This window comes from Carassius gibelio, chromosome B3, assembly GCF_023724105.1.
Source record: "Carassius gibelio isolate Cgi1373 ecotype wild population from Czech Republic chromosome B3, carGib1.2-hapl.c, whole genome shotgun sequence".
In the NCBI taxonomy this organism is placed as follows: Eukaryota; Metazoa; Chordata; class Actinopteri; order Cypriniformes; family Cyprinidae; genus Carassius; species Carassius gibelio.
The window spans coordinates 54,990,268-54,999,756 of record NC_068398.1 but is presented as its reverse complement, the minus strand read 5'-3'; the positions used below and the strand labels follow the sequence as shown (position 1 = coordinate 54,999,756).

The following is a 9,489-nucleotide window of genomic DNA, read 5'->3' as shown; positions in this document are numbered from 1 at the left end:
GCACAAGACGACGACTCTGACTGGGACACAGATAGTATCTCTGATCAGCCGTGGACAGGAATTGTAGTTTCCTCCAGTCGAATGCCCCTTAACTGAAGAACTTAAGGCCCAAATTCAAACTTTTTTAACCCAACCTCACGCTCTCAAAACTATGGAAGAGACCAGTATTTAGAAGTTTTAAATTTTGTGCGGTTTCATTCTTAATTGACACTAAATCAGTCATTGAAATGACTAGTGAACAAATGATCCATTTACAAGCAAATTAACATCCAATTCAATAAAAAAAAAACTTATGTTGACATTGCATGCTTGTTTTAATTTCTGTATTGGCTATATTTAAAGCAGAAATAGGTTTGTATAACAACTTGTGTTTTCTTAACCCCTTCATTAAGATATACAATTTTACAATATGTAACACGTTGTGTTCTCTACACATACACAGTAAATTAAAAAACCATAAGAACATTTACCAATGTATAAAAGTTTTCTTCCTGAACATGTACAATTCCATACATTTAGTAGCATTTTAAATTCCGTTAAAACCGTTGTCAAATTGAATGGCTTGCAACATGACTGATTTAAAAGAACTGTAGTCACCCATGTGTACGGTGGGAAATGTAATTTTTCTGGCACAGGCACTAACAACTGGGAAGCATATTATATGTTCTGGCATCCTCTACATACACTCATGGTCAAAATGAAGAGAAATCTTTAAGTTCTGACATTAGAAGAGGTTTGTGTCCCTGGCCAGTGAGCCATTGCATGACACCGGGGACAGTTAAGGGCAGGATGTCTCCGTCAGGGTTATCCTCTACAAGCAAAAAAAAAAACGTATCTCTAGGGTTGGTTTTGACTGAATTAAATCAACTACATTTTAACATTAATTTGTGTAATCTGCATTTTTTTTTAACAATATTTATACTAAATCAACTCTGTAAGTTCATACATAACACAGCTTTCAATTGTTTGGAGAAAGTCTTGCAGAAAGTTGATTATAGCTGTTTCATAAGTCTCTCGTACTGATCCCTTTTCCGACATTTTCGGAAGAATGTTCTGCATGATGAAGTCTGCATCAGCCTGTGGGAAAAAAACAAAACAACCATCCATTTTCAGGTACATATACACATATGCATTTGGCTTTTATCCAAATCTACTTTATAAGTATAATAACATTTGTTTTAAGTATGTGCAATCCTGCAATTCCTTAGATCGAACCCAAGCCCTTGGGCTATGCTAGCACCGTTATCTAACCAATAAGCTAGGAAACCATTACTGAGGTATTAAAAGCAATCCATTTTCTACTATTATTTTTTTGTAAGGAACAAGTGTTTGACAATTATTTTTTAACTTGGCAAATAATAATTTTCCTATATTTAACATTCCTAAAATGAAATACAAGATATAGGCATATTTTTTTTTCCAGTTACTGATACCTTATAATCATCCACCACATCAGGGACAAAGAACTGGTGGCAAAGTCCTGAATGGTTTTCCAGGATGTCCACAAAATTGTAGACTTCAAGACCTTTTCAGATTTGCTTCAACAAAGGGACCAAATGTAGAGTTGCATGAAGCACAATTGATCTGGAAAAAGAACCAGAAAATGATTGCGTAATATAGACAGTGTTGTGGCTAATCAGTATATCTGGTAGGCAGAAAAATTAAAACCGTTTGCAAGGTTTCAAATGTAAAGAAGTTGGCAGACTTTTTCTGACCTTATTATGGCCTCTTTGTTGTCAGGTTTAACGGTCTCCGTAAAACCAGTTAATTACTTGATCATTCCATGCAGAGAGATCGGTTTCTTCTGCCTCCACCTGAAAACACATAAAAATGTAAACTGTGCATAGAAATAAAGGTTTTATGAATTTGAGGCAGGAGGCTGCTGTCGTTGTTGTGGCTGCTGCTGCTGCTGACCCTGAACTGACTGAATCTGACCAAGGCTTTAGGTCAGAAGACCTATTCAATTCTGTGCAGCTGTACAGACATCAGAATATTCTCTCTGTTAAATATGTCATCACAACATCATATAGGATTATCTGGATCAGGTGTTTTAAACTCAGTTCCTGGAGGGCCACAGCTCTGCACAGTTTAGCTCAAACCCCAATCAAACACATCTGATTCAGCTAATCAAGATCTTCAGGATTACTAGAAACCTCCAAACAGGTGTGGGTTGGAGCTAGTTTGAGCTAAACTGCAGAGCTGTGGCCCTCCAGGAATTAAGTTTCACACAGCTGATCTAGAATAAGTGCATTAACAATGTATCATAAACATCACAGCTTTTAAACATAGTATGTGACCTACTGTATATAAATAAACTTGTTCGGAATCAGAAAGAGGTTTATTTCGAATTATGTTTAACGTTACACATAAGGCATTTGTTTTGTATTATTTGTTTTTTATTTACAGTATATATTGAGAGACACCTTTGGCATCGTTTATAGTCCATAATACAACTAGGGCGTGTAGAATAATTATTATTATTTATTAATTATAAAACAACGCGAAAGGTGTGCATATTGAGAGAAATGTACAGCCGCCAACACACTTAACGTTGCGTCGGCGATTAGCTAATTGCCACATCAACCGCATTAATTGATCTCTAACTTACTTAACTTGAGCAAACACGTTGATACACATAGTTACATATAGTTATCGGTCTATCTAGCGAACTTGAAGAAAGCGATCAATAATACATACCTGTGATCAATCACCTGCATGTCTCTGCTCCTCCATTTCGATCGATCCACTCGGTCTGGGGCTCGCGCTGATGACGTAACGAGAAGGACGCGCCTTCGTCCCTTGTACACACCTCAACCTCTTGACCCCTCCCCCACGTAAATCAGGGACAGAAAGTGAGGCAAAAAGAAAAAAATGAAGCGCAAAGGAAAGCTTGCACTGCAGAGGCACGGATGACTGAAACGCATATTTAAAGGAGCGGCGCAAAGGGAAATGTGTTGCAAAGTCAATGCTGCTGAAGTTATACTTTGCTAAACTTGATTTTTTCTCTCAGTGGTAAACTTTTCTTTTGCAATTATTATTTTTTTACTTGCAAAAAAGCATTTTTTTTCTCAATACTCTAATTTTATTTGCAAAACATTTTTTTTTTTTTGCAAAACATTTTTTTTGTTTGCAAAACATTGTTTTATTTTGCTGATATATATGGCCCTATTTTGACTCGATAGAATTATTACTCATTTTCTAACAGGCGTCGAATACTGACTTTAGGAAAAGGGGAATAACCAATGACATTTGAGATAACAACTAAAACAGCAAGCCCCGCCCCACGACTGACAAAAATAAAATTGTTCGCGCGAGCAGAGGTGAGATGATCGAGCGCGAGGATGTGGGGAATGCGCACGTGCGCGAGGGCTTTTATTGCGCGCAGAGTACATGTCACGCGCGTGCGAGAGTTTGAAATGAGCTCGCGGGCTCCCGTTTCTTCGCATCCGATTCAGTTTTCCTATCGCGGAAGCCATATAGCGCGCGCGCCAGCATCAGTTGAATGCTCGGTTATTTTTGTCATTGATTTGCCGTCATACAACATGGGGGCGTGGCCGCATCGACGATTCCATTTTTTAATTCGAAGTTCGAGACTGTGACTTAATTTCGAAATCGTGACACCCCTTATAGATACCGAGATATCTGGCATGAAAATCGAGATATGAAATTTTGTCCATATCATTTTGCCCTAAACGAAACACAGTCATATTTTGTATTTAAAATACGTAAGACTGTTACATGTATTTCATTACTCCCCAGCCCTGATTCAGAGTTTGAACAGCTCAGTTTCTCCATCACTGAATTCATGTTCAGAAATGAGAGGTTACTTTTGAGTTAACGTTACTCATGTGTGGACGCGCTTATTTACTCACACAATTACATTCATATATTCTAGATAAGGCATTAATATGTTACAGTCAATAATAAACTATTGATTTTCCATCGCCTTTACACCTGTCGAGATGATTGAAGGTTGTTTAAAGATGCTTTAAACACAGACCTGTCTCTAGTCGAGTCACAAAAGATGCAGGAGTGCGGCGCACAATTGTGACGTCACATAGCCGCGCCATAATAAAAGTCCTGTTTACCCGCTGCTGTCATCTCGGTTACGTATGTAACCTTGGTTCCCTGAATAGGGAACGAGATGCTGCGGTGACGTCACCACGTATGGGAACACCTCTGGTGTGACGAATGTCTGAAGCCCTATACCATCCCGCCAATCCTATTGGCCAAATGGCGCATAGCACCACCCTGCGCATGCGCACGCATGATATACCTGGGTGCAGCGCGCCATTTCGCTCAGATTTCATGACTGAAGATGAAGAGTTATCAAGGTACGGAACGGCCAGAACCGCAGCATCTCGTTCCCTATTCAGGGAACCAAGGTTACATACGTAACCGAGATGTTCCCTATCATAGGTCACTTCGATGCTGCGGTGACGTCACCACGTATGGGAACGATATACCAAAACGCCTGACGTACCTGATAACTGAGATCCGAGGAAGCATCTGCTCAAGCGGAGAGAACCCGGGAGCCAGGGGCCATCCTCACATCCAGACTGTAGGACTTGATAAAAGTGCTCGGTGAGGACCATCCTGCCGCAGCACAGATATCATCCATAGAAGAGCCACTGAGAAAAGCTTGAGAAGAAGCTACAGCTCGAGTGGAATGAGCCTTAACCCCTAAGGGCGAAGCGAGTCCGCGCGCCTCATAGGCCAAAGAAATTGCCTCCACCAGCCAATGGGACATGCGCTGCTTTGTAACTGCATGGCCCTTACTTTTATGTCCAAAGCAGACAAACAGCTGGTCAGATTCACGCCAAGGGGCTGTACGATCCACATAAGTCTTTAAAGCTCTCACAGGGCAAAGACTTAGATCTCCTGACCCAGCCTCAGCAGGTGAAAAAGCTTCCAGAACCACTTGCTGAAAGCGAAAAGGGTTAGATGCGACCTTAGGAACATAGTTAGGCCTGGGCCGCAGCAGCACCTTCACAGAGCCCGGTGCGAATTCCATGCATGAAGGTGAAACAGAAAGAGCCTGTAAATCCCCAACTCTCTTGAGGGAGGATAAAGCCATGAGAAGAAGTGTCTTCAGTGTCAGGAATTTATCTGATACGGTCTCCAAGGGCTCAAACGGATGCCCAGATAAACCTAACAACACAATGGATAAATCCCATGAAGGAACTCGCACAGGGCGGAAAGGCCTCAGCCGTCGCGCACCCTGTATGAAACGAGAAACTAATGGATGACGCCCCACAGAGGCACCGCCTATGTATTCGTGGTAAGCTGAAATGGCTGCCACGTAAACCTTTAAAGTGGCTGGTGTAACGCCATCCGAGAAACGCTCCTGGAGGAACTCCAGCACTGAAGCCACTGGGCAGTAAACTGGATCCACATTATGATTGCCACACCAGGCTGTAAACAGTCTCCACTTGAAAGCATATAAGCGTCTCGTAGAAGCTGCTCTAGAATTCAATATAGTCTCAGTAGTTTCAACAGAAAGACCGGGACATACTAATGCACTCCGCTCAATGGCCACGCCCACAGTTTCCACAGATCCGGCCTCGGGTGCCAAATCAGCCCCTGTGCTTGTGATAATAAATCCTGTCTGAGGGGAATCTCCCACGGAGAGCCCGCTAGCAGACTGATCAGATCCGCAAACCACGGCTGCGTGTGCCATCGCGGAGCCACCAGCAGCAGCTGTTCCACTCTGTCCCGGCGTATTCTGCATAATACCGCTGGGATCAAACGAATCGGAGGAAAAGCATACAGACTGGTCCTGGGCCAGCTGTGAGCTAACGCATCCACGCCCAGGGGCGATGGGGAGCGTAGGGAGAACCAAAGCGGGCAATGCGTAGTCATGCTCGACGCGAATAAATCCACTTTCGCTTTGCCGAATATCCGCCATAAAAGATCCACCGTCTGGGGGTGTAATCGCCATTCTCCCTGTTCCAGAGCCTGTCTGGATAGCAGGTCCGCTCCGAAATTCAATCGTCCGGGGACATGAATGGCCCGGATCGACAGAAACTTGTCCCGAGACCACAGAAGAACACGCCTCGCCAGCCTGCACAGGGGGCGAGAGCGCAATCCTCCTTGATGGTTCAGATAAGACACAACCGCTGTGTTGTCTGATCTGAGCAGCACATGACGGCCGATCAGCAGATCCGCGAAATACTGGAGAGCCAGAAAAACTGCCAGTAATTCCAGTCTGTTTATGTGCCAGCCGCGCTGAGCCGCTGTCCACACTCCGTGGGCTGGTCGCCCTCGACACACAGCTCCCCAACCAGTCAAAGACGCGTCCGTCGTGACAGTCTCTCGGAAAGCATACATTCCCAGTCGAACTCCTGACAGGAGAAATTCGGTTGACATCCAAAATTTTAGCGACATCACACACCGCCGTGTCACCGAAATCGTGCGATGCGGGAGACAACGGGGTGAAATATTCCGCCTTTTCGTCCACCACTGAAAGGGGCGCATTTGAAGCAATCCCAGACGAATCACGGGGGATGCTGCTGCCATTAGACCCAAGAGCCTGAGGCACAATCTCACTGTCACCGTGCGACCCGCTTTGAAGTGCCGCACGCATGACACAATCGACTGAGCGCGCGGGAGAGAAAGCTTCGCTGTCATCGCGCGAGAGTCCAGATCTATTCCCAGAAAAGTTATCCGTTGAGAGGGAGTTAAAACACTTTTCTTGAAATTTGTTCATAAGCCCAGGCTGTTTAAATGATTCAGCACAAGATCTCGGTGAGAGTGTGCTTGAGTCCGCGATTGCGCTAGCACCAGCCAATCGTCCAAATAATTCAACACACGAACGCCCTGGAGCCGCAACGGGGCCAGAGCTGCGTCCATGCATTTTGAGAAAGTACGGGGCGCTAAAGCCAAGCCAAAGGGAAGAACGCGGTACTGATACGCTTTGCCCTCTAAAGCGAATCTGAGGAACTTCCTGTGTCTCTTGACGATCTGAATATGGAAATACGCATCCTTCAGATCGATCGTAATAAACCAATCGCTTGGTCGGATCTGAGACAGAATAGATTTCACCGTCAACATCTTGAATTTGCTCGGTCTGAGTGCAAGATTCAGACGGCGTAAATCCAGAATGGGTCGTAACCCGCCGTCTTTTTTCGGTACCACGAAATAACGGCTGTAAAAACCTGTCTCCATCTGAGAGGGGTGTACTTCTTCTATAGCCCCTTTGCTCAGCAGAGCTGACATTTCCTGTCGCAGCACCGCCATTTCCGTAGACTTCACCGTAGTGGAAAGAATTCCGCGGAAAGGAGGCGGGCCTTTCCGAAACTGAATGGTGTATCCGTGACAAACCGTGCGTAACACCCATTGAGGAATGCCGGGCAAGCGTTCCCACGCGGCCCGAAACAATATTAGCGGTTTCAAAACTTCCGCTCCCTGCAACGCCGTCATACGCGTTAAAACGACCGGACACGAAAAACCCCGTGGTGTTCGTGCACCGGGGAAGCGTATGCGCCAGAGTCGTTGCGTTCCGTTGAGTATAATCCTGAAACGTGTCCACGGCAGGAATTAGGCCAACAGATGGAACATCGGGCTCTGCCGCTAGCGAAAAAGCGGCGGCTGTGCGAGCCGTCATAAACGGGCCGTTTGTGCAGGGTCCTTGAGTCGTCCCTCGAACTCCAAAAGCAGGATTGCGCAGAGTGTCTGAGGGAGCGTCTATTATTACAGCTCGATCCAATGTTGCTCGAGGCGCTATTTGCGGCGAGACAATCAATGTTTGAGCATGGGAACTGCAATGAGAGTGTAGGATGCGCGAAAGCGGTCCGACAGCGCTCTCTAGCGGAGGGCACAGTCCCTGGCAAGCAGCAAAAAGATCAGGAGCTGCTATTCGGCACCCGAGAACGAGAGGCTTTAGCCGTCGAGGTCAGGTTCAATCGCTTACGTTGACGCTGGTGCGCCGGAGGAAAAACCCTAGGGCCCCAGTCCTTACGAGGAGGCGCCATAGGTGTGGGTTCCTCTCGAGAGGCTGCTCGCTGTCGGTGAGAGGAGGTTGAGCGAGAACGCGCGGGCGCTTGCCGGCGTTCGACCTCCCTGGGTCTGCGGGGAATCAGCTGGCGGAAAGCGGCTGATTGCTGTTTCGCTGCCCTGAACTTCTCCACTACTGACGTGACAGCCTCACCGAACAGTCCATCCCTGGAGACAGGGGCATCCATAAGGAAAGATTTATCCTTCTCCTTAATATCGGTGAGATTAAGCCAGAGGTGGCGCTCAACCGAAATCAAACCGGCCATAGTACGGCCCACTGCACGAGCGGTATGTTTGGTAGCACGCAGCGCCAAATCCGTAGCTCTACGCAGTTCTTTCACTACCTCCGGTGTGATGCCCTCACCTTCATCCAATTCCTTCAATAACTCCGCTTGGTAGGCCTGAAGGACCGCCATAGAGTGGAGTGAAGCAGCCGCCTGACCAGCCACCATGTAGGATTTACCCACCAAACTAGACGTGACTCGACACGCCTTCGAAGGAAGAAGGGGGCGAGACTTCCAAGCCGCGGCCGAACTAGGCGCAAGGTGTTCGGCGAGAGTCTCTTCCACCGGGGGCATCATAGTATAGCCATGGTTCGCCATATCAGAAACGGTGACGAAATCCGCGGCCGCAGCGTTAGTAATCCGCGCCGAAAACGGCTGTTTCCAGGACCTCGAAACCTCCTGGTGGAGGTCCGGGAAAAAAGGCAAAGGCCTCCGGGGCTGTGTAGGTGTCCGACTGGTTAGAAAACGGTCGTCCAGCTTAGAAGAAGGTTGGGCCTCGGCCTTGTCAACCTCCCAGTCTAGCCCCAATTTACCCACCACACGAGAAACCACATCCAACAGCTCACTGTAGGAGGGGGAAACACGCCTCTCCTGTCCGCTAGGAGGAAGAGGGCTAGTGTCGGTCGCGAAGTCCTCAGACCCCGAGGCCGCGGTGGATAAAACATCGTCGTCATAGCGTCCACAACCGAAGGAGATGGCGGCGCATGCCTCCGGTGTGGGAAGTAAATCCTCATTAGAGAAGACGACAGGCTCAGTATAAGTTTTATTCTGCAGCAGGGTAGGGGAGAGCGAGCGATGTGGAGAATATTCCAGCGCTGCGCTGTCCACGAAGTCCATGTCGCACGTGTCACCCCAGGCCCTCGCCTCGTGCGGTGCCTCGGCAGTCGCAGAGGTGACCTGACGGGGGTTAGACTCGAGGGCGACATTAGAGAATACTTCCACCCTGGAGCGCAGTACTCTGAGCCGCAGGCCATCACAATGGGGACAGGAAGAAAGGCCGCTAAGCGCCGCCTGTGCGTGATGTAAACCAAGACATACTACGCACCTGTCATGAGTGTCCCCCGCCGTGATGTACCTGGTACATGGCTCCTTACATTTTCGAAAACTCATCGCGTCCGCGAAGAGGAGTTAACACTGCTCGAAGAGATCGCTGGAGAACGCGAGACGATAGGGCACAGATGATTCGCTATTCCTGAAGGAATGAAATCTG

At 47.0% G+C, this 9,489-nt stretch overlaps 1 long non-coding RNA gene across 1 annotated transcript; it reads right to left on the bottom strand.

Annotated features, from left to right (window-relative positions):
- Positions 1 to 374: 374 nt before the first annotated feature.
- On the bottom strand, positions 375 to 1,879 carry LOC127951822 (uncharacterized). The gene is made up of 3 exons (XR_008152745.1): positions 1,716 to 1,879; positions 1,434 to 1,584; positions 375 to 1,077 (listed from the first exon to the last, which is right to left on the bottom strand). It is a non-coding gene; the product is annotated as an uncharacterized LOC127951822 (long non-coding RNA).
- Between the last annotated feature and the right edge of the window lie 7,610 nt (positions 1,880 to 9,489).